The 14686-nt window shown below is 41.0% G+C and overlaps 1 long non-coding RNA gene across 2 annotated transcripts in view; it reads left to right on the plus strand.

Annotated features, from left to right (window-relative positions):
* Positions 1 to 1954: 1954 nt before the first annotated feature.
* The window catches only part of LOC118251312 (uncharacterized), an 80581-nt gene continuing 67849 nt past the window's right edge, over positions 1955 to 14686 (plus strand). Inside the window, exons 1-3 of one of the 2 annotated variants that reach the window (XR_007708256.1) lie at positions 1955 to 2235; positions 5875 to 6071; positions 8884 to 9227. This is a non-coding gene — a long non-coding RNA (uncharacterized LOC118251312). Of the gene's footprint in view, positions 2236 to 5874; positions 6072 to 8883; positions 9228 to 10085; positions 10207 to 14686 lie in introns of those variants that run through there. The other variant, XR_004779755.2, reaches the window with a different exon arrangement.

Below are 14686 nucleotides of genomic sequence, written 5' to 3' on the forward strand. Positions count from 1 at the left end.
AATGGGCAAAGATCCATTTTCTTTTTTCCTGATTCTACTACTTTAAACAGTTGTTCCTTTTTTCCCTGCTACTATGCAGGTTTATAAGTATATATGATGTTTTCCAGCTGCATGTCATGATGCCTAGTACTAGACTTCTGTGATAGGGGCAGCTAATGAAGACGGGAAGAAAGTGATCCATACTTTAGGAATCTTGCATGGAAAAAAGGGAATGTTGCAGCACCACTCTGATCAAGTTAACGGAGCAGAGCACAGCACGAGAGAAACAGCAGTCTGCTATATAAGCTGCCTTAAATGTGCTGCTTTAGTTTACCATTTATGAATGGCTTTGAAAATTAAATTGATGTGTGTGAAGAATAAACCGACTGTTTCATGCATTGTAGAGTCTAAACACCATGATTCTAAACTTAGCTTATCAGTTAGTCACGTACAAGAGCTGTAGAAACTGCATGTTTCAAAGTCCTATTGAAATTGATTCTTCACAGATTAAGAGCTTTTAAACTTTCAGATTGAATAAGTATTGAAGTTTTAAGATTTTGACATTATAATTGTGAATTTTTACTGTCAAGTCTCGTTAATAGGTACTTGGTTTCTGATGTAAAATATGACAACTTCTTATAAGTAAATATGTTAACTAAAGCCTGATCTACTCTAAAACCTTGTTTTCTGTTCTCTTGCATACTTACGCTCTTGCATACTCACTTTCCCCCTCACGCTGTCTCCGTCTTCCCCACTTCTTTTTGTCCAAACTGGAGACTTACAGACTTAAAACCAGCACAGGTGATTTTCTTAGAGACAGTTAAGTGCTCCTCTCTGCTCTTCCTGGACAGTTTGCTGAATTTTCCATGTCACTCCCTGTAAGCGAGGACGGAGTGGATGCGGTTTGTATCTCCACTTGTGTAATTTAAACTAATCTAAAGTGGTGCTGCCATAATCCTGCCCTGCCCTGTTTTTCAAGCTGCGTGTTCCTGTGACCCTCTGGTGAGCTGATCCAGGGCCCTGGGCTGACAGCATCCAGCCACAGAGGTACAGCACGGTATCCTCAATAACTCACTGTGGCATCTGGTGAGGGCTGCTGCTGATGGATGGATGGGCTAGGAAAGTGCAGGATGAGGCAAAAAAAATTTGTGGGAAGACAGATGAGACTCAAGTTGGGTCGTCCTGAATTGCTGTCTGCTGCCACAAACCACCCAGGCTTATAAGAGCCTTACCAATGTTTGTAAAGGGATTCTTCAAATTTCTTCCTGCAGGTATAGACCTAAATTACGAAGTTTAGGTTGCATGTGAAGTCAAAGGTGGTGCTTGAAATCAGATTACAAGGATCTCATGACTGTTACGTTAATCAAATCTTTTCCTTTTCCACTTCTATTTTGCTCTGAGGGAAATGGAGGCAAAACATAGATGTAGAGAAACTACTTAAGCATAATGTACGCAAATATGCATAAAATATATTTGACGCTTAATACGGGAAGACTTAAATACAGTCAGTCCAGACATATCTAAGCTGTTTGTATGGTTTGCTACTCGACCAGTTAGAGACTCTGTTTATCTGTGTTGTGTTTACCAGACTGTCACAGCAGAACAGTGTAGTGCTTTGGAATATGATCAACTGTTTTTCAAAAATCATAATATAATGGTAGTAGTGTTCAAGCAGTAATATTTTTATTTAGGTCTTTAAGTGTTTGGCAGAAGAAAAATCTATAGTATGTGTTTGGATTTTGTTTTCTTCTGTTTCCAAGGATTTATTTTCGGCATTTTGCATTTTTGCTTTCTGTCACGTCCTTAAAAAATGCATTAAGGTTGTGTGTTAGTCATCCTTGAATAACATGGCCAGCTGCACACATTACAAGTTCAGCATGACCACTGCCGAGAAATATCTTGTGATAATAGAAAGTCTTTTTTTTTTTTTATGAGTTAGTATTTGCAGAATTAAAATGAAGTACAGAATAACTGCTAGTGAGAAGCTATGAAAGGCTGTGAAAATGTCTCCATGGGACCAGATCTTCTTGGAGAGTTCTACCTAGAAATAGTTGTCTTCCTTGTCCATATGTTTATTGACTTCTCCAAAGATTTGAGAAGGTTTAAGGAGTGAGACTTTCTTCTTGACTTGAGTCTTCATGACTTGTTGCTGGTCCTTTTGTAGATTTGGTTGCATATTTTTTCTTGATACGGAAAATGGATCGTCCGGTGTTTGCTATGTAAAGAAGGCTCCTGTGGTGTTTCCTTCAACAAAAGGTAGAAGTGTCTTTGACTATTGTCTGAAGGTATTCCAGCAAAGGTTGACTGTTGTCACAAAGCTGCTCCTTACAGCTTAAACTGAATGATCTAAACTACTGCCAGAACCTATGATTAGTAACTCTGAACAGGAGTTTTGTGTAGGACTGAGTATAGCATCGCTCATACACAAAAAATTATAAGATGTAAACGGTGCAGAAGCATTTGAAATTGCATTTTGAAATAGTTAAACAGAGATGACAAAGTCTGAGAACTTGTGCTTTCTCTCAGGTCTAATTAAAATGGAAAGAAGTTTATCCAATTATAAAGTTTCTAGTATTTGTTATATAACTTTCCTTTAGGAATACAAAATGTTGCACTGTATTGGAGAGTTCATCCTAAGGTAACTTTGAACTACAGCTGCCTATGAATCAATTGCTCTCTTTATGGCAGTTGTTAATCATATGTGTGTTTGTTTTTTCTCTATATAACTTCTGATTTTGATTCATGAAGATTTGTGTTCATTTTCTGGCACGGTTATGAAGTCCAAGTCCTATCATTCCTGTGAAATCCCCACGCCAGTGCTTAGGCCAGGCAGAGCAGTCAGGTTTTTATCTTCCTCCATTTGGCATTCAGAGAGGTGAGGTGACCAGTGCAGAACGTACAGCTGCTCTGGGATGCTTTCATCGGAAATGGTAACTTCCGTCTCTGAGATGAATCCTTTGTGACTTGCAAGTTTTAAATGAGGGGAGTGGTGGGAACCCTTCAAAAAGTGTTAAAACATGTTAGTGTTGAAAAGATCCCAAACAGAGTTGGAATGTGACCAAAAAGCACTTCATAGGCAACTTACCTGTTACATGCTTGTAGTTCATTATTACCAGTGTTGCTTTTCTGACTCAGAAATGAAAGGCTTCATCTTCTCGACTTGGTAAAGCTGTTGATCAGCTTCACTCTTGTGCCTATTCAGCAAAGCATCTACACGTGTTAAAAAATCATGGCTGGCGGTGCCACATGAGGTGAGACACCCGGACTGTGCCTTGCATCCTTCTCTTCCCACTGCCCAAGGAGGGAGAGCTGCCTTCTCCTCTCTCCCGGCGGTGCCTGTGCCAGCCGCCGTGCGGGCACCGGGTGGTGCTGTTGGTCAGGCAGTCGCATGCAGCCCGCGGTGCTGCTCGGGGTTATTTGCTCCTTTCTCCTATCCCTTCTTTACTGGCTTTTGTACTTCTCCCAGATTGTTTTATCTCGTTTGCTCAACCTGAAACACAGGTCTGAAAAGGATTCATTTTTTTCCCCCCCATGTATTTTCAGAATGTTATAATATACTCTGGTTTTCAGTAGAGAATAAGAGCGTGCTTACGTGTGGGGAATAATGAGCAAAATATATTATTAGAAATAGAAACTGAATTTAGGCACAACACCATTCTTAATGTTGAATGCTTACCTTCTGCAATCTGAAACATACAAAATATCTATTATTCCACCCCCTCGCACTTAGGAGAAACAAGAAAATTTTTGTTAAACTCACACATTTCCAATTTGTGAGTTGAGTGGAACAGGTTTTGCTGTGCAGTATTGTTTTAAATGTACAGAGATTTTTAACTTTTGGTCTGCAGATTATTAACATGCTTTAGTTAAGTCTATGGCATTCTTTTATATCCTTTAAGTGCCAATGTGATTGGCTTGCTCTTTCTAGAGAAATTATAAGACCTTGGAGAATCTGATATTTTAAATGGTCATTGTGCAAGTAGCAGGTAAACACTCCTTAACGGAGCAGAAATGAGTGGAAAGACAAGTTGTTGAATTTTAAGCACTTGTGGTAACAGAGATGGCAATTCTACAATGTGATGACAAACTTAGAATAGGAAAGAGGAAGGATGCTGCAAGATATGGCCTAATCTAGTTTGCTGTCTGAAGAAGGCTTTGGTCATTTTCTACTTAATGTGCTTCAATTGTCAGAGGAACTGTATTCCTGATTATTTTTTGTCAGATCTGTTGCAACATAAATTATGGAGAGTTTTTTGATGCACAGAGAAAAAGCATATTTCTCCTACCAGAAGGAACAGCAAAACAGATGGCCTCAGGTTTTTCTGCAGTTTTTTTTATGAGTTAAATGCTGTGATATTCTGTGTATGCCAAAGTTTCAGCCCAGGTCTGTAAAGAAAACATTCAACATGTATCTTCCACTGATACCCATGGGAAACAGGCTGCTAAATACTTCTACATTTGGAGTATGTAGTACATGAATTTCATCCACAGATTAGTCTGGTAGGTCAACTTTTTGGCTAATTTTATGCTTAATTTCAACAGATAGCAGTGTTGTGGCACAAGATGTCTGAGTCTTGGTCATGCTTTTACATACATCTATGAAGTGTGTTGTGACAGTGAGGTAACCCGAGGGAGCTGAAAACAGGCAACCTGTGTAGGTGGCAATTTTCACATAACTTGCAGTATGTGTAGTTTCTTCTTAATCTTCCTCTTCTCAAACCCTCTTTCAGTAATGACATGCTACAGGCTGCATGTAATGAGGCCTACAAGGCACAACAGTATCTCTGAAATCTAGTGAAAAGTTGCTGGAAGTCTTCCTCTGTGTTAGTTATCAAGTACTCAACCCTTGTTAGACTCTTTCACGCTGACTGCTTTGTCTTTGTGTGCTGACCTATTAAATCAGCATAGTTGCTCTGTGGATTCCACTAAAGCTTCATGAAGTATGTTCTACCTTTTTATCTGTGCCCACTCTTCTGGCATTTTGTATCTGCCTTCAAAGAGCAGTTCTCTAAAAAAGAAGGATGGAGGAAGAGTTTATAGATCCTGACTGATGGTGGCACCACAAAGTGAATATGAATATTAAAAGAAAAAAAAGTAGCACACTAATTTTTAGCGTCATTCAGCAACGACAAGCTTAGGAGTAGAGCTGATTTATCCAGCGTTGCCATTTACTTCTACTAACAGACAAACTCAGTAAGCAAATGAGAGTTTAATCTCACCTTACACTTTTATTTTACTTGCCATCTCAATAGCACTGCTTGAGTTATACACTGACCTGTGCGCAGGCTTTACTGGAAATGGTGTCTCAGGTTTTTCCTTATTAGACACAGACAAAATTTTCCTTAGCAGCAATATAGGCCTAATTGTTGTGACTTGTGAAGAGAAGAACGTGACTTTTTTTTTCCTTTTTTTTTTTTTTCTCCCACTTTATGCTAAGATTATAAAACATTTTGTAGATTCTGTTGTCTTCAGGAAATCTAACTTGCTGCTTCATGAAGAGCACAGGTAGTAAAACTGGGTAAAAAAATTCTATTATCCTTAAAGATAAACTAAAACAGCCACCTCCTAATGCCATTTATGGTGAAGTAAAAACATAATATCCATCAGAGGTACCTTCTTGAAAAAGTAAATGAAAAACAGTCAACATGAAAGCTTAATTATTTTATCTGCTTAAACAACATTTTGCTTTGCCCCAGAACCTACTGTGTCACCTTCACTGAAGGCTGATGTATCTTCATCTGGGTTTGGAGTCCCTGTTTTTCTTTCTGATCTATCTTAGCAGGCTCTTCTTCTGCAGAGCGGGATCCAAGCACCACTCTCAGCAAGCGTGGTTCAAGATGGCACTGCATTTAGGCAGAAGATAACTTGTCACAGTTTGCTTCACTCCACATGCAGGTAGAGCTCTGGCATTACTGTGGCTGATGAGCTCCTTAGAGACTGCAAGGATGCAGGCACTGCAGCTAGGAGATGTGGCTGGTGGAGACCAGGGACGAGAGAAGACAATGAAGAGACAAATGACCTGCAGAAGATCAGGAATCAGTATTTACTCTTGCCACACTAGAAGAGCCAGGGATGCTCAGTAACATTGCCAGGTAATAAATTTAGAAACAAACTGAAAATAAATTTTCGCCTGTTGTGATTAAATTGCAGAACTTGCTGTTACATTTGTTGCATTTTGAATGCAGTTTGGTGGCGAGCACCAACAGGACCCTCTTTCATTGGGCAAGTGAATTAATCTTTGTTAGACTCTGCACATTTTACCACTTGGGTCCCTGGGGAAGTTTTCAACAGCTGTTTCATAATCTGCAGACCCAGAATTTAAAGGTGCTCTAAACTCAGATATGCACAGAATTATTCAGCTTTTTACTGACTGCTTTGCCAAGATTTTCAGAACTGTAGCTAGAAAAATTGTCTGTTTTAAAACCTTAGAATGCTATTTATTGTGGTGTGGCATCCCTGGCAAGACTAGCTATGTCTGAAGGTGACCTGTTTTACACAGAGATCACACAGGAAGTTTCTTTTTGCGTGTCTGCCTTTGTCCTTTCGATGTAGTTTCACATGGTTCCTTTGATTTACAAAATACATCGGTTCAGTCTGTCTGTGTGGAAGCGTTACTACAAAAAAGTATGTTTGTGTACTGGTACCTCCTACAGCCTGTGGACGTGCCTGTGGTTAGTACATGCTGGAGAAATCCCGTAATGCTGTAGCAGGTGCCGCAGTGATGGGTACCAAGCAGTGTTCAGCATCTTGGATATTGACTACCCTTTGGCTAGCATAGAGACCTGGGAGGGATGAGGAGAAGTGGTTTTGATTTTATAAACACGCAGTCAGTCCTGCAGTAAGACCGTGTGGCAAAGCAATTACAAGACGATAGCCATGATTAGGGTTAAGAAATTGCGTCAAGTCACAGTACACTGAAAGCTGTAGTGTGGGCAAGTTTCATGAGAAGGAGGGTGATGGGAACAAGCCATGGCTTTACGGCACTTAAAGAGCAGTTTTTGATTGCTTTTCTTTCTCTATGATCCTCAGATAATGAAAACCTACTGAATATCATGGCTTGAAAATATTGCTTTCAGTATCAGACTGAGTAATCTGACTTTTACAATTATCTTTTTCTAGCAAGACTTGCATTAACAAAGAGTACATATTACAGAAACTCAGTATGAACAGGGAGAAATAACATCCATTCTGAACTGCCAGTCATTTAGAAGACCATTAGTTTACTGTTACGTACTTACAAAATAGAGCCTAGTATATTCTCTTGCAATAAAAGCCTATAGGTAGCCTAAGCAGCATAGGTTTGATCCACTATTATTATTATTTATTATTATTTATTTTATTTTTGTTCCTCTGACCAGATTTCTGTGGCTGCCCTGTGATCTCATTGCTTCAGAAACCAAAACAATTGGAAAGTGGGACTGGTGCTAAAAATCTGGGCGTCGTTTGTGTGAAAATTGTGATTTTAAATGCAAGAAGAGAAATAGTTGACGTAAACATCATGATTATATTAAAACCTCAGGCTGACTTTGGATTTCTAAATCCAAGTGGATAATGATTTGGGGAATTAGTGAAATAATGGAGTGATTGGGATCCTGGTAGGTTTGAAAGGGTTATAATTGTGTGTTTGAATCGTGGCCTAATCCTATGCTGATTTACTCCTGTATTGTTGATGGAAAATCCACTGACGATCCCTAGTGTTATCTTGTATAGATGATGCAGATGTGAGCTGCTTCTTCAGCCTTCTGTATTTTCTTCTGAAAGGCTGGCTACCTGCATCTTGATCGTGTAGTCCAAATTTGTGGCTTCTCTCTTACTAGTTGGGGTTTGGCACTCGTGTTTCCTCTCGGGAACACCTTGAAGGAGGAGTAAAGATGAGGAACACTTTAATGCTAACATTGTTTGTAATTAACAGGACTTAGAAGTGAATAGCTGCAGTCATCATTGCTTTAGAAATACACTGCCAACTTCAGAACGTAATGTCATTGAAGAGAACCTCTAAGTCACAGATACTCAAGCTCAGAAAATGCTTAAAAGGTGCTTAAATGCTTAATATCTATCTTTGGACATGCTCAGAAATGCCTCAATTCTGTCATAGCTCAGTCTCTCCCACCGAAAACCAACCAGAATTTGCAACAAAGGTGTCTCTTTATCTGCCTCCATGACCCATGAGACAGCCTTTTGCAAAAGAAAACTGAATTTTGTTCTTTCTGTAGTTGGGGAAAAAGGAAGCAAAAATCCAAGTGTCTTGTCCAGTTTCGACACAGAGCAAGTGAGTGAGAGTTTTCCTCCTTTCCTTTCTGGCATCATGGTTATTAAGCCAAAAAAATGCTGACAACACTGCAGAAATGTTAACTGATGACACGAGGCATGTCAATATTGTGTGCGTGAATTTCTAATGGTCATTGCATGGGAACTCTGGTTGGAAGTATGAGAGATGTCAACTTTTGTCACCTCATCTATCATTTTAATGGCAATACTGTTACACGTAGACAAGAAAGAACTACTGAGCTGGAAAATATACCGAACTGGTACTTCTGCATGCAGTCTTATTCAGCTGTTAACTGGCATTGGTTCATCTGACTTTATTATATGCAACTGAATTCCTTCTCTGTAGTATACTTAATAGAGCTTGATAAAACTAAATGGGTGTTCTGCTCATGGATCTCTGCTGTGGGCAACTGGAAATGGATCTTAGCTAAATGATGAATAAACTCCTAAATCGTCAAACAGCACATTCTATAAATGCTTATTTTTTGTTGTGTGTTTGCCAGCCAAGGGAGGTCTTGAAAACACTAACAGATAAGAGCAGAGTTTCCTGAGATGATTAGTAATTGGTAGAAGTCACTCTGCTAAAAGTGGAAAAATAGCTCTTCTCCACCTCTGTGCTTTCTTTATCTCTGACAGGGACCTGCGCAATAGGAGGCAACTCTGCCAGCACAGAAGATGAAAGTTCTTCTCATTTTTGATATTGATGGTGAGCGTTGAAACTGTGAAGACAGGTGGAAATGCTCCAACAAGAAACTGCATAATTTCAGCTGTTCAGACTTCACAACTTGCCAGAATATCTTACAGGAGATGCCAATAGTGCACTGATAGCTAGAAATTAGATCATAACAAACTACCACTTCTGTTATACAGATGCTGTGTATTATATAGGTACGTTTTCAGATGTGAACCGTGAGATGTCACATCTAACAAGATGGCACAACTTCTTAACGAGATGGAGATCACTGAGAACTTGGGATCATGTAGGCTGAATGTGTGACTTCCAACATGCCTGAACACACCATTTGTGTAAAATCTCTTTGTAGGTTGGCTTAGGACTACTCTTTCATTAGACATGGTTACCATTTGGGAATATTTTTTTTTAATAAAATTAAAACCATCTGCTGCTCTTCTTTCTCTTCCTCTGGGCTGAAGGAGCAAGGCTGGGGTTTCTCCTTCCCGGGGCTCTGTGGCACCCCTGGCAGCCCATGCAGCCAGGGGTGCCTCCACCTGGCCAGACCTGCTGTGGGGCTGCCTCTTCGTTCCCTTCTCCAGGGTTGCAGCCTTTCCACTGTGACGAAGCTCCCAGCCTTGCCATTCCCACCCTGGGGCAATCTCTTCTCTATACCAGTTTTCTGGGCTGTGGAGATGCTCAGGACCTCCCTCTCCGCCCAGAGTTGCACACTGTGTTTTAGTGCTTCAGCTCCTGTGAGTTCAGGGACGGCACTTTGGTTTCTGTTTCCTGTAGCTGTTGGCATCAGAACACGGACCAGCTGGACAAGATGTTCTCAAATATGATAATGAATTTTTAAAATCTGTGAGAATCTGTGTCTATGTATGAAACAGTGACTTCTTCACAGTAACTGAGAGCAGAGATCTAGCCTGTGGCAGCTGCAGTTCCTTGTAACTTCATTATGATTGGGGTGCCTTGGGCTAATTCACATTTAAATAATCGCATGAAATACAAGGGTGGCTCTTCGTGAAAAGGTAAGTGCAGATAATCAATATGTCCTTTCTTGACTTATGGTTGAATTCAATTTCTTTTCTATCTTTTCTAATATGCAGTCATGACTTATATTTTACAGAGATTTTTAGGCCCTAACACATCATTCTTTTTCCAGTATATGACTGTTTCCAGGACCTGCAGAGATGAAAGACGCAAAGAAGTGAGAGGAGACAGGGGAAGTCATGAAGGCGGTGGAAGAAAAGAGGAGACATGGAACACATTAACTTTGACATCAGGTGGGCAGTCACTTTTCAGGGAGTATCAGGCACATCTCTTATCTGGGCGTGTGACCACTCTGTCATCAGGATTCTCATCTCACCAGCCTAATCAACCTGACAACCAGGTCCTGAGGCCACCTAAATGAGGTACGAATGCAGAATATGCTGTAGCATGAATATGCTACATGCAGAATATGCATGTAGCATGGGTAACCTGCTCTAGGGAACCTGCTTTGGCAGGGGGGTTGGACCTGATGATCTCTTGAGGCCCCTTCCAGCCCCTACAGTTCTGTGATTATGTCATAAAATGGCTGCAGGGAGCAAGTCGGCAGCATCAGGACCTGATGTCTGGTCAGTCTGACACGTGTGAGAAGGGTGCACACAGCAATCTCCCGCTCAGTTTACACAGGACAAGGAATTAAGCAAAGAAGGTGACAGGTTTTCTGTCTGGCTCTTGCAGTACTTTAGATCGCTTTCGAAGAGCATCCTGTTTCTCAGGGGCTGCTCTCTAGCTTAGATACCTCAGCACATCCATTGCAAAACTGGTTGAAGAATGGTATGTGGTGGTGCAAGCATGCCAGCTGTGTGTGTTTCAGAAGGCACCCCTTTTTGGGGTATGGCTAACTCTGATTTTGGAGTTTCTATGTCCTCCTTGGATTCAAGGTGAGGCTACTGCCATACCATGCCATGGTTTTCGGTGTTAAAAGGGAATAAGTCCTTTCCTTCACTCGGCACGGTCAACCATCTGGCTGTGTTCAGAAATGCCGCCATTTCCTCCCTCCACGTGCCTGAAGCTCCACACCCAAGCCCCTGAGGTTTCTGCTGGAAGGAGCAGCAGCAGCTGCTTACAAGCTGGAGAAGAGGAGCTCTGCTGTAAGGCTTGGGAGGCATTTCAGAGTGTCCTCTCCTTCCTCTGGGTGAGGCAGGCAGACCCCTTTGGCTTGCGCTTCTCTTAAGCAGCTGGTCGGGGGAGCGTGTTGCACTGCGCTTGCCAGGTCTTGAGAGGGAAAGAGGGATGATTTGTGTGGTACGTCTGTGGAGTGCTGAGCACAGCAAGTAGATGGGGGGGAGGCTGATGACTGAGCTAAAAAAAATAAAGTTTTTTGGAGGTTGAGCCTCATAGTCTTGGGAAATCATCTCTGATGGGGAAAGGAAGCATGGTTTTAAGAAACTCTGTTTTTGCACATGTTTTCAGACCTTGGCAGGCTACTGGGTAGCCAGAAAGAGGGTTCATCATGGAAGAGCTCTGACTTTCCAAAACTGGAGCTGAGAAAGCATGCCAGGAAGGAAAGGGACTCGCTATGACAATCCTGCATTACTTTATGGCAGTGTTGCTCTCAAAATACCTCAAACATCAGCATTAAACAAGACAGCCCCACTGTTTTGGGAGGAGAAATGAAAAGGTTTCTGGATTGAGGGTACACAAACCTTAGTGCACACATTTACTTAATGATCTGAAAAAGTGTGGTTGAATAATCAATCAAAACTGTTGTTTTTTTTGTTTTGTTTTTGTTTTGATGGTTGTAATGTATTTTCTATGCTAGTAATTTGTATTAGTTCCAGTGAAATACAATAAGCTGTATGGTGGTGCCATGGGAGACTTATTGTATTGCTTAGCTTACAACTTTCTAGAACTTTGAAAAAGATATAATTTAATGGGTGACATATTTCGTTTGCTCTGTGAAACTCAGCTCAATAAATAAGCACAGAGAAAAATGTGAGGGAGAGTTCAGTGGATAGCAAGGAAACATGATGCTATTTTGAACAGAAAGTGTTGGAAAAATGTTAGGAGGTGTATGTTTGTCTGGATTGGTATACTAATACAAAAACAGCTGAAACACTCAGAAAATTAAATGCTAACATGCTGGTACAATGCATAATAAGCAAGATCTAAGTAGATTTTATGATTAAATTTACAGGAACTGATGTGGTATATATTAAGAAAACACTTGGAAGTCAAAGACCATGGTTTTCCTTCGCAATCCCTCCCCCCAAAGGCAATTATATTTCTCTTGGGCTAATTAATTCCTTCTCCATACCATACTAAGATTTGGGAAGAGATCTTTTTCACCATACATTTTTAGTTTTTCTTAATTTATATTAATTCAAAAAGGTTTGCATTTTTTTCCTCCCTAAATTTGGATGAGGTAAATAGAAGTGTAATGGAAAGAAAATCATAAGGCTAAGAGAGATTTGTTGCTGGCTCAAATTAGGCCAAACCAGACTTTAACTTGTGAATTAATCACTCAGGGGACCAGAGCAAGTTAGTTTGGATATATCTGAACAGATTTCTTGGCCTGATTCTATGGTACGCTAATGCGGAGTTAATTAATTGTTATTGTTTGTTGAAGAGTGAATTCATGATCTCTGAAGAAGAAGGCTTCTCCCAATGATTTTGCACAGTAAAAACATGCTTGCAGCAATGGCATAAATGCAAAATGACTTTTATGATCTTTAGCAGAGTTATCAAATGCCAGTTGATCCACAGGACTATAATTATCCTGTTTTCAGCCATTTGAATTCCGAAGTTAAACAGAAAATCTGTGAGAAAAATGCATATAAAATCGCTTGAGTCAAATTTTGTTACCGAAGGCAGGCCGATCTGAATTTCAGAGCTACCCGGCGTTCAAGAGCTCTGCTGCCTGCAGGACACCTCGGTGGCATTGCGCTGTGTCGGGCAGGCACTGTCACAACAGATCAATGGGTAAATCTCAACTCTTACTTGACAGAGAGGTCTGCAGCTGGGTATTCTCGGAGAGCAAAGTTCTTGCCTTAAATAAACAGTGAAATCTATTGATCCTGCTTTATGGATCTGCCCGGTTTGAGCTAGGTTCGTGAAGAAACCCGTGACAAGAACAGTACTCAGACCTGCCAAGAGGTGGGCGAGACTCCTGTGTGGCTGCCTGTGGGGAAGGTCGGTATGGGATCCTCAGCTGACAACATGCTGAGCAGTAGCTGGTTAATTAGTGGTAGGGAATTCCAACGAGTGTGTCGGAAATCTTGCCGCTTCAGGGGGTCTTTGACCCCTCCATTGGGACTGGAGGCCTGATGCCTTTTGGAGAAAAGACTAAAATGCATAACCTGGAACCCTGTCTTCCATGTGGGAACCCACATCATTGTTTTGTTGAAAATGAACCAGAGAAACCCCTGGTTTAAAGGCGGCTTCACATTTATATGACCTTGAAGCAGTTAAACTTTTGTGTAGCAGAGGGAAAACCTTTATCAAGTTTCTTCTTTGTGCAGATGTATTTGTGTTTGTAAAGGCTGAACCCTGAAGTTTCTCCCTTCTCAGCAGCAGTGAAACGGGTGCCACTATTTGGTTTTTATGAGACTTTTTGTTTACTGTGGAAAGCTGTATGTAGAAGCAGAAAATGGCTTCCTGCAGATAAGCTGGGGCTAACAGATTTTCCAGAGCTTCTGTATTTTGCCAGGACATTCTGTAAAATATTGTCTGTCAGATACAGCATCAGGTGCACTTCAAACCTCCGGAGCGCTTTAAAAGGAAAAGGCATAGCAAATGACTGTATTTGTTCATGTTCCTTGCTTCTCTAATATGATTTGCCTCTGAAGTGCTTTTCAATAAGTTTTTTAGTGATGTGGATTGTGGATCCCTATTCAGTAAATTAGTTTCTCAATAGGAAGCAGAAACTTCAAAGATTATCTTTTAGATGACTTTTTGAAAATACCATTTCTGTCTGCAATATGGACCAAACGAAAAATCAGCAAAAGCTGCATACTAGCCTGGCATACGGTCTGCGCTGATGTGACCTTCCAGATAATAACAAGGGGCCTATCCTGCTGAGAGATCTTACATATGTATATTGTGCTGCTACTGTTTTTTTCTCATCCTACAGAGCAGGTCTCTGTCTGTTTTTTTTCCCTGTTTTACAAAATTTTAGGAATTTACCAGGACATAGGAAGATATAACAGGAGTAGATAAGGCAGCATGTATGAATGGATTAAGGCCACAGTCTTGAGCCCCATTTCTTTTCTTGGACTCTTTAACACCTCTCAGGTACACTTTTATCTTCCTTGTCTTCCATCTGCCCTCAGCATTGCAGCTAACCTGCTCTGCCAGTCCTTTTATGCTTGTTTTTCATTCTGGATGAAGCCCTTAGGCAGGGAGAAAGGTGTGCTGTGAAATGCTTAATGGCAGAGCCCCAGCTCCTGCCCCCCAGCACCACGTACACCATACACCGTGGTGTTTCAGGGCACAGCAGTAATTGGCAAGCAGTCGGCTGCCCCTGTGTTTGCTGTGGCTGCAGCTGCCATCTGCACAGTGCAGGGGAGTTGGTGTATTACGTTCCCACTTCAAACAGAATCTCTTGCTTTGCCCATCTATTTCCTGCTGTAAGTCTTCGTGCAGCTGTCGTGGCTTCATTGCTTTTTCATTTGCTCTTTTCAACTGGATCTCAGCAAAGCTCCATGTCTGCAGACTTGACAGCTTTCCCCTTTGGTGTCCATGATATCTGCGTACGTGGTTTAATTCTTGAAGAGC

Source organism: Cygnus atratus, chromosome 4 (assembly GCF_013377495.2).
Source record: "Cygnus atratus isolate AKBS03 ecotype Queensland, Australia chromosome 4, CAtr_DNAZoo_HiC_assembly, whole genome shotgun sequence".
Classification (NCBI taxonomy): Eukaryota; Metazoa; Chordata; class Aves; order Anseriformes; family Anatidae; genus Cygnus; species Cygnus atratus.